Genomic DNA, 17694 nt, shown 5'->3' with positions numbered 1-17694 from the left:
TGATTTCATGTGTGTGCACAGTATATACACACAAACATATGCATTAGGTCATATGTAAAAGCTGTTTCTTGTTGTCAATGTCTGTCAAAAAAAAAAACAAAAAACACTCGAAAGCCACTAGTGTAGTTGGGAAAACACACAACCAGTCATGCTAGAGTATGATGGGTGCCCCAAAAGGAGGGATTAACAGAGTAACTGTTTGTCTGGGTGAGTCAGGAAGGGCCTTGGCAGAGAGTTGGAGAATGGGGAGGAGGTAGACCATGGGCAAAGTGACCGCAACAGAGGAAGTAGCATGTCCAAAGACTTGGGGACATGACATGTTTAGAGAATAACAAGTGCTAAAAGGGACAATGGTATGGGGGGCGGGAATTGGAATGGCAGAGGTGGGTTATTTTTATTTAATTTATGTTTCCACATTTACATGGCTTAAAGTGGCCTCCATCAAAGAAGTACCTCCTAACTCCTATCTACAGGATATAATCAAATATAAGGAGAGGCAGTGTCTGGTCCATGGACAGCTGTTACAATGATGTGAACTGCCAAGACTAGAAAGATGGCCAGTGGGATTAGCAGGAAATGATATGGGATGAGTCAACAGGGGCCTGAAACAGAAGTGGTCTTTCAGAGCTCTAAAAGTTCCAAAGAATGAAGACCCCAGTGGGACCCCATATGCTCAAGTCACACTGGACAGCTGGGGTCCCCACTCAATATTGTAAAGCCTTGGTGGGCTCCCTGGAAGAGAGAGGGAATTCACTTTGGACTTCCCAAGCTCTACCAGAATTCACTGCCATCTTCAGAGGGCTGGAAACTGCTGTTTTGGCTTTAGGTTGCTAGTGTCTGTTAAGGTCTCTAAGACACATGGCTTAACTTTATTAATACAGAAACATTTACTGAGCAGTATGGGGGATATCCTACATGGGGTGGGAAGCGGAGGGAGAGGAAAAGGTTATGGCTTTGCAGAGCTTATGATCTTGTTGGGGGAGGGGTATATGTGGAGAAAAAAATACACATAAAAACAGAGGATTGATTTGATCGTCATGATTGTCATGGAGGAAGGCTCTAGAGGCATTGGAGGGGTTTGAGCTGGTCAAAGAGAAGGAATTCCAAAAAATCAAACAGGTGCAGCTGGCAGGCTCATCCCAGCCCATCTGGGGTAGTTCTCTTATCTTAGCTCCTATATAAGCAGCTCAGATCACTTCTGTTCTCAACCACAATAAGCAAGAAGTACTAGAAGCTTCTTGTCATGGAGCCAGCACTGGAGTTAATGAAGCAATATCCTAGGGACCCCCAGCAGGCCCATAACGGGCTGGAAAGAAGGAAACCAGGTTAAGAGGAAAAGTGGGTGAGAGGCAAAGGGAGAGAAGGCAGGTAAGAAGGGGAGTGGGGGGAGAAGGAAAGAGGGAGGGTGGTTAGAAGAATGGGAGAGGGAAAATGGTTGAAAAAGGGGAAATTAGTCTACAACATGTTTCCACAACCCATTATGATCCCTCCACTTGACACATATCTACCCACCTCCTGCCCTTTATTTAAAATTCACTTCAAGCTGGGTTTAGGTGGCACAGGCACCTATAATCCCAGCTACTCTGGAGGCTGACACGGAAGGATTGCTTGAGATCAGGAGTTCAAGACCAGCCTGGGCAACATAGTGAGATCCTATCTCAAACAGCAATAACAACAACAAACCCCCCTAAAAACCAACTCACTTCAAAGCCCCTCCTCTATTTCTAGAGGATTACTTTTCTAATTATCCAGAAAACTACCTCTGAGGATATGCTGAATGGCTGTCTGAACCCAGGATATTTTGTTGAGCTTCCCCTTCTCCCAGAGATCCCACTGGCCATCTTTGTAGTCTTGAGCACTTCACATCATTGTAACAGCTGTCCATGGACCAGATACTGCCTCTCCTTATATTTGGCTATATCCTGTGGATAAGAGTTAGGAGGTACTTCTTTTGATGGAGGCCACATTAAGCCATGTAAATGTGGAAGTATAAATTAAATAAAAAGAACCCACATCTGCCATTCCGATTTCCAATTTTTACCATGGCCCCCAGCCAAGTAACCATCATATGGCACTCTTAGACAAACAATAGGGGACTTGTTTAAACCAAAATGCAAAATGGTGATGAACTGTAGAATATATATATTTAAACAAGTTATTTCCCCCACTGTAACATGGAGAGTTTAGCTGTGCATGCAGGGCCAGCTGGCAGCAGCTTGCAGGGCCTGGCTGGCTACCAGGACTGCTCGTTTACCTTGCCCTCCCTGGGGGAGGTGTGACGGCAGAGCTGCATTTTTATGGTATGCCCCAACATCCATCCTGCCTTTCTTGGTCTGGAGCTTTGTGAGTGTTTATACTCACAGCCATATGTAGATGCTGCCCCACAGCCCTCCTACTTGGATTTTCCTTTTAAAGTGAAGCCATCCTCCATGCCCTGCTCTGGTGGTGGACCAACTTATACGGAATTCTTACTGAGCTACCATGCACAAAGTGAGAGACCGTGAGCTGTTAGTCTGTCCAGAAAGTGACTGAAGGTCCAGCTATGCATTGCAGAGCACAGTGGGCTTTCCCTGGAAGAGCAGGTTTTGATCCTGGGGAATGTAATCTGTGAAAGCAGAGGGCCTTACCCACTCCTACCAGGGTTCTGGGTAGGCATTCAGCAAGGCCCCAGCAGTCTGCAAAAGGTACTGGGGTCCCCTTTTTAGGTTAGGGCCAAAGCCACAGCCTCCTCTGTTTCCCTTAGGATTGCTGCTGCTGGAGGAAGCCCACAGCTTCAATGCCATGCCTTTGCCTTTCCCTCCTAATATTAATCACCTGCCTTTCCAGAGAGCCCCCAGGGAGCCTCCAGAATCCTCATATTTTTCCATCTTTCTATTAGGCATCTTGTTCTCATTACTGTACTAACACTCAAGCTATGTGCAGAGAATGATGAAAAAGAGACCTTGGTGTGGGGCTTGGGATTTGTTCAAAGCCTGGGGAAACTGTTTTAGAGGGTGTATGTTTTTTATTCCTTTTACGAGAGATGTGTGTTTCCCTCCCTCTGTGACTTGTTTAAAAGTAAAGTTTAATATGCTGCCAGAGTAATTGCTGGTTAATAACTTAATAAGCTATGTGCTAGGAATTATGGGAGAAAAGTAGTATCCAAGAAAACTTTTATTGTACAGTTTGGGGCTTGGAAGATATATAGCTTCAAATCTTATATAGAATGTTAACAGAAGTCCCCTTTCTTTTCAAACCTTACTTTCTCCCTAAAAGCATAAAAAAGGATAAATAGGTGAGGTGGATGAAATCTTCTGGATGCTGCCTGAGCTATGTAAATCACAAGGGGAGAATTTCTAACAGCACCGTCAACAGGACCGTGGTCATGTGAATTTGGCAAGGCACACACTTGGAAATTAGCCCTGGTAAAAATAGTAGTAATGATAATAACAATATCAACATCTTATTATATTAAAAATTTTCTCTTTAAAAAGTATTCTTATTTTATCTTTATAAAATTCTTAAGAAGGAAGAAAAATAGAAATTATTATTCCCATTTTTATAAATCAACAAAGTAGCTCAAGTGACCTAGCCAAGACAAGGGCAGAAACCAAGAATAGAATCAAGGTTTTCTAGAAAACAAATTGTATCTATGTGTCCCAAACACAATCAGGTGAAAAGTGACACTGGGCCAAGCAATTAGAAACCACGTAGACTGGTGTTATATCCTGGTAGCCAGTCTGGTGAAAAGCAAGGCTCCAAGTGCAGCTGTTTCTGTGAGGACCAGCATAAAGGCACATTTTCAACGTGGCGATTATGTTGATAGAGACTTCGTTATTTGACAACAGATAGTTCCCGTATCTTCTTAGCACTTTGATGTTTACACTTCCATTACTCACTATGCCCTCCCCTGGTCTCCTCTATTTCACACCTTCATTTTAGAGCTTCCCACTTTACAGATGAAAACTCAGGCCTAAGGAAATTACAGGCAACACCTTGCTGGGCAGTAGTCCAGCAGGGGCCAGACCATTGACTTGCTAACCTTGAGTATTCTCTGCCTCTCCTCAATGGCACTGCACTGTGTTTTCTGGCTAGAGGCTTTCCATTCACCAAGTGCCTCTAGATGTGACTCTCCTTGTGGTTACCCAGGAATGCAGAGCCTGCGGACTGGTGAGGACCCATCTGGCTTGGGGAGTCCTAGAGTGAGCCCCTGAACTTGCGTGGGAAGGTGTTACTCCCAGAGGCCCCCAGGCCAGTCTAATTGCTGAGGAAGCCTGATCATCACTGGCAGCTGAGGGGAAGGAAAGGATAGTGAGACTTAGGAGGGCCTCTCTCCAAGATGCTCCCTTGGCCCATTCATGTAAGACCAGCTCATGCTGCCCACAGCCCTTCTGGAGGTGGCCGAAACCCCAGCCACATGGGACAAATGTATCAGGGCTGAGCAGCTTAATATTAGGGCAGATGTGCTCCTGCCAGGCCAGCCCACTGCCGTAAAGCCTGCGTCAGTTACGGACTTCAGTTAAAGGTGCTGTCTCTACCAGGTCACTACTGGAAAACAGCTGTGTGACCTGGGAGAACAAACTTATTTAGATATTAAAATTTAGGGACAGCCAGCCAGCTGAGAGTGAGGAAAAGGGATATAGAATAAAGTTTTGATGGCAAGAAGGTCTGGAGCATGAAGCCCTATCCATGGAAGGCAGCTCCTAAGAGAGGGCCCTGGCAGCCCAAGGACATGGAGTTGTAGAATTTTCCACAAGGATGATCAGGCCTCGGGAGAGGAAGAAAGCAGGTCAAGAGGCAAAAAACAAACTTGCTATTTACATCCCTAATTTGAGCCATCTTCTGAGACAGCCATATCTTTCAAGTAGGAAGAAGTCGCCTGCCCACGTGTCTATTACCTCTTCTACAAATATCAGCTTAGATTAGATCACTGTTTTGAAATAGGGAGTTAGGGTGCTTCTCTTAGTCCTTTCTGGGGCTACTAACAGGAAGGAAGCCATGCAGGTGGGTCTCCGGGCCCCCACCCCAGTTTAGACCATATTGAAACCATCTCTACTATTTTCAATATCTTGAATTTCCACATAAGCTTGTTTGAAGAATGAATTCCACTGGATTAGATGATCTCTAAATTCCCTTTACTGTTAGAAATTCTGTGGTTCTATGGTACTCTTAGCAATATTGGAAAGACAAAAGCCATGTGGTCTCAAGTGCATACAAATATCTCTATTCCTATTACTAGCTGCCCAGGCAGGCAACAGGGGCTTCCAGGTGACAAGGACTGCTACTAGAGAGATTTCTGTTAATCCTTAAGAGAGACTAGAAACTCTGATGACCACTAAGCAAGGCTGGAAAGATGTAAAGCATTTAGTGTATTTCATGTGCATATAGAGAGTAGCCTACTTACCAGTGTCAGCCAGAGCTCACTAACTTCCTCTTAACTCCTGGATCAAGTCCATATTCCTCTGGCTGACATCTGAGGGTTTCCACAACTGGTCTCTTATCAAATCTTGCACTGCTCTCTAAAGCACAGCAGCTTTCCTTCAGCTTGATCTCCTCACTGGCCCATGATACATCACATGCACTCCCTCCAGCATCCCACTGCACATTTGGTCCACCATCTTGATATGCTCTTTTCCTACCACTTTTTGGTGTTTCCAAATCACACTCTGCTCTACCACCCATCTCAAATATCTAACTCCTCTGATAAGGCCTTCCTTGACTATCTTAGTCCACATTCTTTTCTGAACTCTTGTACTTACTGTATGTACTTCTATGTATTTCACTGTCTAAATTTTCATTTAGATTCAACCATAACTGAACTCTGACAAGAGAGACTCCATTATATATATCTAATACACACACACACACACACACACACACACACACACACACACACACACACACACACACACACACACATTAGGTTCCCACAATGCTGGGCGCTGTACTAAGATACCTTTTGTGTACTTGGGCAATGAGACCTTCACAATTTACTTGGCAACAAAGGTACTATACAAGTATAACTTTACTCAGTCTCCAATCTGAGACAATTAATCTTATTATTATTTTTTTTTTGAGACAGAATCTTGCTCTGTCACCCAGGCCGGAGTGCAGTGGCACGATCTTGGCTCACTGCAACCTCCAACTCCCAGGTTCAAACAATTCTTGTGCCTCAGCCTCCCAAGAAGCTGGGATTACAGGCCCATGCCACCATGCTAAAAAATTAACCTTATCTAATAATTAAACTCACCTATCCTTTAAAGACTTCTCCCTCTTCCTGAAGACTTCCTTGACACCCCTATCCTGACAAGCTGGCATTTATTTCTCCCTTCTCTGCTTCTGCAACACACTTTGACTCATTCTAGCATTGACACAATCTTGTTTATAGTTATTTAAATCCATACTTGTCTTACTTGTGGGGTTTCTGAAACAGAGACAATTATCATTCATTCATATATTTCCCACTGTGCCTAAACCATTGTCTTGTAATATTTGTGACTCTGAATTGGCTTTAATTGACTGAGAATGGCTCAATGAAGGTAACAAAGGTGTTAATTTATCCAAAAGATGGAAGATGTTACATGCTAAAGGAAAAAAAATAACCCACTACATTAGGGCTTTACATAATATTATGAGAATGTGCTGAAGACACTTAAAGCCTGCACTCCCTTGCAAGCTAAGCAATGACAACATTGTCCAAATCTTCCAACAGCAACACCCCAGTAAGCCAACAGCTACAAGTGGAACAAGACAGAGATTTCTGAGCCCTCTATTGAACTAACTGCCATCTCCAGGTTAGGTTTGCAGATTTCTATATTTAAAAAGTAGAAAGCATCAGCAGTTGGGGGTTGAATTCTTGGTGTGTGTGCAGTTGCGTAAAAGGACTATTTTTATTTCTTGCTGCAGTATGAAGAAGCTTTGATCTTGGATGACTTGCTCAAAGGCCCAGGATAATATATTGATCACTTCTGACTGTTTTCACCCAGACTCGTTTCCATAAGCTCAGTCTGTCAACAAGAAATACTTCATATATTTTCAAACTTCACTCTTCCTCAAACAGCTTATTCCTTTAAAACTTGAGGCTGTATTTGTAAAAGGGATATTTAATGAAGAAAATGTTTTGCACCTTGTCCCACTGGCTTGGGTTGAAATACGATAATGTTTCCTTTTGTATTTAAAAAACACAAACAGGATCTCATCCGGAGATATCATGACCTTAGACATTCCTGAGACGTCTGAAAGGGAAGTGAACATATGTCAGCATGCTTGGGTTTAAAATACACCAACTTCATTTCTCTCATCATTCAAATCTGCATGAGGCTCATGTGACTTTGAACAGGCTGTGCTGGAGGATTAAAGACGGGTCCTAATGAGAACCTCTCTCTTCCAGTAAAATCTAGGAATTGAAAAGCAGTTACTACCTCTTCCATTTTTTTCCCCCCAAAAAAAATAACATTTTCTAAAATTAAAAAAAGGAGGATCCTTTTTTTTGAAAGAAAAAAAGAATGAAAGAAAGAAAGAAGAAAAAACAAGAGAAAGAAAAGAAACAAACCAAAAGGCAAAACATAACCCCTAGCAATGCCTGGAACTTGCTCTGTGGCTAGCGATCCCTGTTAAGACTTGCTTCCCTTAAAGTTTTGGCATGGACCACAAATGATAGCCTTAAAATGCCACATGATCATCTGAATATTTTAACAATCATCCTGGACTGGATTCATTTCAACGGTATGGAAATGAAACAGCAACTTGCAGCTGTGGCAAAAGGCTGTGGCCTCTTTCTATTTCAAGTCATTGCAAAAGAAGGATCTCTTTCTTCGGGAGGGGACCAACCCATGAGGGATTTGGGAAAGAGCTAAAGGACAGTGGGAAAATGGAAGCAGACCTAAAACCCAGTATTTCTGCCTGGGAAGTGTAAGTCTCTTGTGTGAATAAATTTGGTGGTGAGAAAATAAATGCTGTTTTCAGCTGCTGTAAAGCAAAATAGAATCCTAAACCAGAACTTCTGCAGTTAGCCACAGACCCCCTAGGGAAGAACTGGGATTGCCACACAAAAGCCTCGGCTTTGTCTCTATAAGCATATTTTCCTTAAACACTTAAATCCACAGACCCTTCAGGAGCACACCACTCAGCTCAGTGGGGTCCAGTAAGTAAGACAGAAAAAGGAGAATAGATGGGAGTATGGATAGGGGGTGACAGGGGAGGAGACAGGAAAGTGACTGGAGTATGGATGAGGGGGATGGAGAAGCAGACGAGGCACACATGAAAGGGCACATGGAGGACTGCATGGGGGTGTGAAGGGCACTTACAGGAAAGCTGGACAGGGAAGTGGATAGATTATTAGAATTAACTTGGGGTAGCAAGTCATTAGGTCTGGTACATTGAGCAGGCTTTCAACAAACATTAGCTCCCTCTACCATCTCTTCCCCTCATCAGCACTGTTTTATGCAAAAAATTTATTCCCAAGGTTGCTTTCCTTGTAACCTTGGAACCTGGTGTTGTATTTCTGAGAGCCTGTTTTTCTCACCAGAATATCAGACTGTTATTTTTCAAAATGATAAACACACTGCATGCCAACAAAGCACTGGTCCCATACAGGGCACTGAGGTCACTGGGATGGCTGCCCAGACAACAGAGTATGGACTTCCCACAGAGAGCCCTGGGGCCATGAAGCCCCTCAACACAGGTCATCCCAGGTGGGTAGGGAGAGAATCTTGGGCTGATCCCTTCAGTAGCCTCAGCCCTCTCCTGTAGCTCCAAGCTCAGCCACAAGCCCTTGAGAATGAGGCAATGGGGATGGGACTATTTCAAATGGGGGAGTTGGAAGATCACAGAGCCTGGCACTCTGACCCTGGCTCTTCAAGGTACGTACTCTGTCCCCTGGGAGCTGGTCAAAATGGAGGATCTCAGGCTCCACCCAGACCTAGTGAATGAGAGTCTTCATTCTAATAAGATTCCCAGGTGATTCACGTGCACATTTTCTTTCTGAGAATCACTGTTCTAGAGAAGGCTTAAATTACTGCCATGCAAAACCCTCACATAAAAACACTGGATAGATGGAGGCAGTGTGGTCAAGTACAAAGAGCCCAATAAGGTGCCGGGAGCTAAGCCCTCAACAAATGTTAGTAGTTGTCAGGTAGGATGTTAATTCTGGTGAACTGTGTGAAAACGGATAAATCCTCCAACCTCTGTGGGCTGTAGTACTCCACATGTACAGGGGTGAGAGTAGACTCTTAATACAATAAACTTCATGAGATTCCTTCCAGTTCTAAAATTCTAGGTCAATGATTCGATTTGTTAAGACTCTGTTCTGTTGCTCTCTTTACACTGAAGTAGTGGTTTTAATATACGGTTGTAGTATTTGATATGGCCTGGCATACAGCAGGGCTCAATAGGTATTTGTTGAATGAAGTAATACAGGGATAGTTATTCTATTTAAGCTTCAACTTAAAAAAACTGGGCTGAGTGTGGTGGCTCAGGTCTGTAATGCCAGCACTTTGGGAGGCCAAGGCAGGAGGATCACTTAAGGCCAGGGGTTCTAAACCAGCCTGGGAACAGAGCAAGCCCCTGTCTCTACTTAAAAAAAAAAAAAAAAGGGGGACCAGGAGTGGTGGCTCACATCTGTAATCTCAGCACTTTGGGAGGCCGAGGCGGGTGGATCATGAGGTCAGGAGATCGAGACCATCCTGGCTAACATGGTGAAACCTCATCTTACTAAAAATACAAAACCTTAGCCGGGTGTGGTGGTGGGTGCCTGTAGTCCCAGCTACTCAGGAGGCTGAGGCAGGAGAATGGCGTGAACCCCAGAGGTGGAGCTTGCAGTGAGCCGAGATCATGCCACCGCACTCCAGCCTCGGTGACAGAGTGAGACTCCATCTCAAAAAAAAAAAAAGTTAGCCAGGTCCAGTGGCACACGCCTATAGTCTCAGTTACTTGGGAGCTGAGGTGAGAGGATCACTTGAGCCCAGGAGTTCAAGGCTGCACTGAGCTATGACCATGCCACTGCATTCCAGGCTAGGTGACAGAATGAAACCATGTCTCTCAAAAAAACGATTTTTTTTGGTTTGTTTTTGAGACAGAGTCTCACTCTGTTGCTCAGGCTGGAGTGCAGTGGCGCGATCTCGGCTCACCGCAAACTCCGCCTCCCAGGTTCAAGTGATTCTCCTGCCTCAGCCTCCCGAGTAGCTGGGACTACAGGTGCATGCCACCATGCCTGGCTAATTTTTGTATTTTTAGTAGAGATGGGGTTTCGCCATGTTGGCCAGGCTGGTCTTGAACTCCTGACCTCCGGTGACCCACCTGCCTCAGCCTCCCAAAGTGCTGGGGTAACAAGTATGAGCCACGGCACTCGTCCCCAATTTTTTTTTTTTGAAGTGCCATAAGCGTCCACAACAATCAACCATTAACCACACCACAGTATCAGGTTTAAATGGTACTTCTGAGGGCCAGTGAGATAACTTAAAATATCTGAATCAGAAACTCTGAGGGTAAGGCCTGGCATCACAGGTTTTAAAACCTCTCCAGATGATTCTAAAAACGCAGCCATGAACATTAAGAACTAGCATCAGCCAATCTGCTACTTAATAAATGCCAATAGCAAGGGATACAAACTCCTGTTTCCATGGGAGCTCAGGTAACCTAATGAGAGACGCAGCTGGGCGGGGGCCGTGCAGAAGCACAGAGTATACTCATCAAGGGAGGATGGCTGGGACTTAGCTCTGGCCCATTGTGGCCACGTGGGAATTTGAGCCTGGTGGTGCCAGATCTTCCAGTTTTTCAAAAGAAGCTGTAGATCTTGATTTACTGTGAAATTTCCTCAGTTTAAAATGTCAGCAAATCATTTAAAAAAAGAAATGTAAATCCTCCACAAGTCAAACAAAACACAACTATGGCCAATCTGACCCGAATGCACTGTCAGTTTGAGCCCTCTGGCTGACAGTGCACAGCAGGCCCGGGCCTGAGCAGCACCCCAGGGAGGGTCCAGGGGAAGACCCCTTTTAAAGAAGATAAAACAAAATGCTAACGCAGGGCCATCTCTGCGTGGTAATATAGAAAGTAAAAACTGAAGAACAATCTGTACCCGTTTGACTTATCTGTTAACTCATGCCAAGCTGAAATGTTAACTAAAATGGGTGTGAGACATGTGGTGTGTCTCCCCAGTTGTTTTCACTGTAGAAAAGATTTTTTTATATTAAGGCAGTTTTGAGAAGAGTTAATGAAATAATATTTACAAATCTCCTCATATGAAGCTTGGCACAGAGTAAGCATTCAAAACGTAAAAGTTTCCTCAACTGAATTTTTTGTATCTTAGTTAAAATTTTGGTGGAGGTCTCTCACGCACTATTGGTAGGCAGATGGACTTTTTTAGAAAACAATCTGGCAGTGTATACCAAGACTTTTTCCATTTCCCCTTGACAAATTTATTCCACTTCTGGAAATCAAACCTAAGGCAATAACCCACAATCACACACACTCATACACACACACACAAACACACCACACTCATGTACAAAGATTTTTCTGAAACATCATCTACGACACTAAACAAATGGGAAACAAACTGTATGCCAGCAACGGTTAGGTAAATTTAATGAGTAATTATTCAGGTGACAAAAATATGCTACCTTCAAAAATGATGTTTTCAAAGTTTTTTTTTCTTAATTGAAAAACAGGCAAAAGTATTTTATTTTTAGAGATGCACAGGTGGTAAAACTAGGAAGAAAAGCAAAGAAATAATTATCATAAAATGTCAAGACAATGATAACTTCAGATGAATGATGGGATATATTTTCTTTTAGATATTTTCCATTAAAATGTTTTAAATTGTGATGAAATATACATAATATAAACTTTACCATCTTATCCATTTTTGAGTGTACAGTTTGCTAGTGTTAAGCATATCCATATTGTTGTGTAACAAATCACCAGAACTTTTTTTTTTTTTTTTTTGAGACAGAGTCTCCCTCTGTTGCCCAGGCTGGAGTGCAGTGGCATGATCTCGGCTCATTGCAACTTCCATCTCCCAGGTTCAAGCGATTCTCCTGCTTCAGCCTCCCAAGTAGCTGGGACTACAGGTGTGCGCAACCACACCTGGCTAATTTTTTGTATTTTTAGTAGAGATGGGTTTCACCATGTTGGCCAGGCTGGTCTTGAACTCCTGGCCTCAAGTGATCTGCCCACCTCGGCCTCCCAAAGTGCTGCGATTACAGCTCTAAGCCACTGTACCCAGCCTCCAGAACCCTTTTCATTCTGTAAAATTAAAACACTATATCCATTAAACAATGCCCCATTCCCTCCTCTCTGCAGCCCCTGGCAACCACTATTCTACTTTCTATCTCTAGGTCTTGACTACTCTATGTACTTTGCATTAGCAGAATCATATAGTATTTGTCTTTTTGTGATTGGCTTATTTCGCTTAGCATAATTTCTCCAAGATTCATCCATGTTGTGGCATATGTTGGAATTTCCTTACTTTTCCAGGCTAAGTAATATTCTGGTGTATGTATATGCCACATTTTGTTTATCCATTCATCATTCATCAATGGACACCTGAGCTGTTTCCATGTTTTAGCTATTGTGCATAATGCTGCTATGGAAACCTCTTTGAGACCCCACTCTCAAGTCTGTTGGGTATGTATTCAAAAGTGGAATTGTTGGATTAACATAGTAATTCTATTTTCAATTTTTTGAGGAAATATCATACTGTTTTCCACAGTAGCTGTATCATAAAGAGTTTGAAATAATAACAAATGCTCTCATGATACTGTTGAGTGAAAAAAGGAAGGAAGCTGTAACTTACATATACAGTACAGCCTTGACAAAGTTAAAAAAAAGCATAGGAAAAAAGATGAAGGAATTACATACAACTCTTAACCAATAATAGTGATTTATGGATTGTAGTAAGAATAGACTTTTACTCTCTTCCAAATTTTGTACTTGACTAATTTTCTATGATAAGCATATAGCAGCACACAACAATGAAGGGAAAAACGGTGAAAAAATTTTAGTAGGGCACATATTTATTTCTGGTTATCACATCCACTGCATGCATGCATTCATTCATTCATTTTCTTGAGACAGAGTCTTTCTCTGTTGCTCGGGTTGGAATGCAGTGGCATGATCTCAGCTCACTGAAACCTCCGCCTCCCAGGTTCAAGCGATTCTCATGCCTCAGCCTCCCAAGTAGTTGGGACTACAGGCGTGTGCCACCACTCAGCTAATTTTTTGTATTTTTAGTAGAGATTGGGTTTCACCATGTTGGCCAGGCTGGTCTCAAACTCCTGGCCTTATGTGATCCACCCACCTTGGCCTCCCAAAGTGCTAGGGTTACAGGCATGAGCCACCGCACCCAGCCCTGACTAGTCCATTTAGTTCACTAAGTTTACCAAAAGAAACACACATGCAATATATAAACACACACATACACACTTATTTTTTTCCTTTTATAACCAAAGAAGGAGAAACTAGATAGCCAAATTCACTTCTGAAAAGTTTAAGCCTAATATAATACTAATCACAACTCTTAGCCAAAGTAAATAAGCGATCTAGCTGGGACAGCCGAGCTGGAATCTGCAAGTAGCAAGGGTGGCAGGGCATGGGGCTCATGTCTGTAATCCCAGCTTACTTGGAAGACCTTGGTGGGAGGACTGCTTGAGCCCAGGAGTTCAAGTCCAGCATAGGCAACACAGCCAGACCTCATCTCTAAAAATAAAAAATAAATAAATAAATAAAAAACTTAAAAAAAAAAGTTTTTGTAATTAGCATGAGTGTCAGACTGGGTGATTCCTCTCTCATGATGCCCACTGCCATCCTTTCCAGGACAGCAGCAGACCCCTACTAGACAGCTACTCTCATTTCGTTTCTGGTCTAGGTCAGTTTAGTTTTCTTTCAGTAGTTAGTAAACTGCTTTAGACAGTAAACTGGATCAAGAAGGGAGGAGTGGAGGAAAAGGGGAAGGAAAGGACTTGAAGGATTAATGAGCTGATTTCCATTAAGGCTTTGACATCCTGGAATGAAAAGCAGCCTGTAAGAGCAGAAGCCCAGTCCTTTCCTGAAGCCATGTTGCCAGCTGACCATTCATCACCAAAAATTCCCCAACAACTCCATGGCTATTGCTTAATCACCTCATATAAATCCCTATTAATCTTGCAAAGTCAAAACACAAATATAGGACAAAAGTCTTCATTTTATGTTCCCTCAATTTCAGAGTCAAAATTTAAAGACTGAATTGGTTATCCAATAGCGCCAATCAATTTTTTAAAAACTTTCTTTGAGAACAAAAGGACAGATACATATCCACTAGCATTTTTGTACTTATGGGACTGAAGAAACTCAGGCTAATGATCAAATAAATTATGGAAGGAAAAGGGTGTCGGTGTTAAAATTTAAGGCAACATTTTTTTCTTTGCAAAAACATTAATTTTTCATAGCTTATATTCAAAAGATACAGAAAATCCTTAGTAGACTCAAAGGAACATTTATTTTTCTTTCATGTGTAAATTACCAGGGACATAAAAAAGCCTCTTCAGTAGTTGAACTTGGAATACTCTGCACTGTAATATCATCATGGGAAAGGCAGGTGAGAAAGTAAAGACAGGGGTCTGTTCTGAGAAGGGGCCGCTAGGACGAGAGGGGGTGTGTCTGAGCATGGAGTTAACTAGTATAGACAGACAACTCCCGGAACAAGAGGACCTCAGGGACAGGGCAGGCATGTGACAGAGAGGCTTCATCACTTATACCCAGTTCTATAATTTGCTATTTAGGAACCTCAAAGTTATCCTGTCAATGATGTGGATAATATAGAAAAACTGATACATAGCTTTGGAATGCATTGTGCTGTCTGGCAGTATGTTTTCCTTCCAAACTCTATTTCAGGCTCTGAACACATCCTGATTAACACTTGTAAAAGTGTGCTGGGGAGCAAAAGGAAGCCTGGTGTTAGGAACCATTTACAGACCACCCACAAAGCGGAAAGTTCACACTTGGATAATAGAGAGTTGACTGTACTGGAAACAGAAAAGTGGCTTTCCTAGATTCTGGGCAAGGAAGGTGGAAACCCAGTAAATTGCAGTGATTCATTCCTTTGTCTTCCAGAGCTGGAAAATCATGGAGAAAAATCAGAAGTGGGGTGGGGAGCAGAGGGAATGAGAATGGAAAGCCCAATTAGAAAACAGCAATAGGGACCACAGGACAGGTTTTAAAAGGCCAGGAGGACTTCCCTTCCTCTTAGCTGCAGAGGAAGCTGATGGCAGCTTTGTCAGCCATCTTCAGGCACTGCACAACATGAAGGTCCACTCAATGGCTGGCCTGCCGCTCCATCTCCTCCATCTCATCCAACAAGAGGTAATGGACTCAGGAAGCCAGTGGATAATGACTTTCTATGAGATGCATGAAGGAGTAGCAAGCTAAGGGGGCAGAAACTCCTTCCTTACAGCACTTTAAGAACTAGAATGTTAGGATACTTGGGACAGTCCTGGCTAGAAGCAGGTTTCAGAGGATAATTTCTGGACAGCTCTGACTTCTTGATCCCCAGAAATAACAGGTGGGAAGAAGTGGCCTATTACCTGGCAAACAGCTGAGGGTACTGATGTGATATGTATCTTTGGGACGCTAAGAGCCACACAGAAGGCAAATGGTACTAGGCTTGGGTAAACACTTCATGGGTAAGCAACTCCTACTCTCTAAATAAAATGGAGAAAACAGGTTGGGTGCAGTGGCTCACACGCCTGTAATCCCAACACTTTGGGAGGCCAAGGCAGGTGGATCACCTGAGCCCAGGAGTTCGAGACCAGCCTGGGCAATCTGTTGAAACTCCTTCTCCACCAAAAACCCCACAAAAATTAGCCAGGCATAGTGGCGTGTGCCTACAGTCCCAGCTGCTCAGGGGACTGAGGCGGAGGGATCACTTGAGCCCCAGGAGGTCAAGGCTACAGTGAGCCGTGGTAGCGTCACTGCACTCTAACCTGGGTGACAGAGCATGACCCTGTCTAAAAAAAGGGAGAATAGACTAACAGACTAAAAATGAGAGGCTCCCAATAACTTTACTGGCATTTCAGACACAAGATAATTTCTCTATCAATATCCCTATCCAAAGCTATTAATGTTGAGACAATAATTGAGATACACACATCCACACATTGGGAAATCCACCACTGGCTCCTTCACCAAAAGGTTTCTTACAGGAGCTTTCACTGTGTGGCCTGGGCATATTTCCTGAGCCCCATTCTCTGCCACTTGTGCCTTACACTTTAGATTCCAGAGGGCTAACTTCCTTATGGTTCTGCAAACCTACAGTGCCGTTTCATATTGCTGTGTCTCTGCCTATGCTATTACCTAAGCCTGGAATTCCCCTACCTGTGTTGGCCACTTGGCAAAATTCTGGCTCACTTTTGATGGCCAGTTTGATGTCAGCCCTCTCTCACCCCTCTTCTGGGGTACTGCTGTACCTACTACAGACATTTGTTATAATACTTAATATACCAGATGAAAATTATTTATACACATCTTTCTCACTTCCTGGAAGTTCCTGGAGCCAGGACTAGCTCTTTTATATTTTTGTATCCCTATATCTCCTAACACAAAGGCTAGCAGGTAGCCTGTGCTCAACAATGCTTTGTTGAATTAAACTGATTTGAGAGCCTCACACAGCCCATTACTTGACTTGCCATAGAAGGTAAGAGCCCGGCAAAAGTGACCAAAAGCATACTTTTTGAAAAATAAAAAAGAGAGGCTTCTACTTTAGACAGCCAATATACTTTTTTCTTTTTTTTTTAACTTGTTTGTTTCTCAAACTCTAAGCATCAGAAATTTATTTATTTTTGAAACAAGGTCTCACTCTGTCACCCAGTCTGGAGTGCGGTGGTGCAATCACAGCTCACTAGAGCCTTAAACTCCTGGGCCCAAACCATCCTCCTGTCTTAGCCTCCCAAGTAGTTGGGACTACAGGCATGCACCACCATACCTGGCTAATTTTTGTTGTTGTCGTTGTTTTGTAGAGATGGGGTCTCGTTATGTTGTCCAGGCTATTCTTGAACTCCTGGGCTCAAGCAATCCTTCTGCCTTAGCCTCCCAAAGTGCTGGGATTACAGACATGAACCACCACACCCGGCCAATAAACTGACTCTTAATTAAATGCGTGTACTATGGCAGGAAAGGTAGTAACACTAACACATGCGCCTCTTCTGGAGCTACTCTGGTGGAACTTACAGAGGACCTACGGGGGCCTTTGCAGTTAACACTATCCTACCACCACCAGAGTCCTGCAACACAGATTTTGAACATGATATTACAGAGAGGACTCCCTGTATATTACATGAGAAATTCCTTTTACTCCTTCATCTTTCACACAGTAAATGTTCTAAGTTCCAGGATAAACTAACAATGGCAAGGATGAAAAATATGTTTCTATTCTTTTTTGCCTTGCTTATTCAAGCTACCTTACTACCCACCTAAGAAAGGCAACTTCCATCCCCTCTTGCTATTCACACCCTATCTGTCCCTCAGTGCCTGCTCAAGCCTACAGCAATCTCTAATCTCTGAGTTGCCATGGCACCTAAGAGTCTGTACCACATGATTTAGTCAATTACTGCCTTTCATTGTTATAATATCTAACACAGGACTGGGCACGCAGCAGGTTTCAACAAAAACAAGCTGATTGGTGGGCAGATAAAAAGCCATATTACATGCCCCTCAGTCACTTAGCAGTTTTAGAAAAACTGT

The 17694-nt window shown here is 43.1% G+C and overlaps 1 protein-coding gene across 15 annotated transcripts in view; it reads right to left on the bottom strand.

Moving 5' to 3' along the window:
* The window catches only part of THADA (THADA armadillo repeat containing), a 368672-nt gene that overhangs the window by 93320 nt on the left and 257658 nt on the right, over positions 1-17694 (bottom strand). The window lies entirely within an intron of this gene.

Source organism: Gorilla gorilla, chromosome 12 (genome assembly GCF_029281585.2).
Source record: "Gorilla gorilla gorilla isolate KB3781 chromosome 12, NHGRI_mGorGor1-v2.1_pri, whole genome shotgun sequence".
NCBI lineage: Eukaryota > Metazoa > Chordata > Mammalia > Primates > Hominidae > Gorilla > Gorilla gorilla.
The sequence above is the reverse complement of the archived record's forward strand: the minus strand, read 5'-3'. Positions and strand labels throughout refer to the sequence as shown.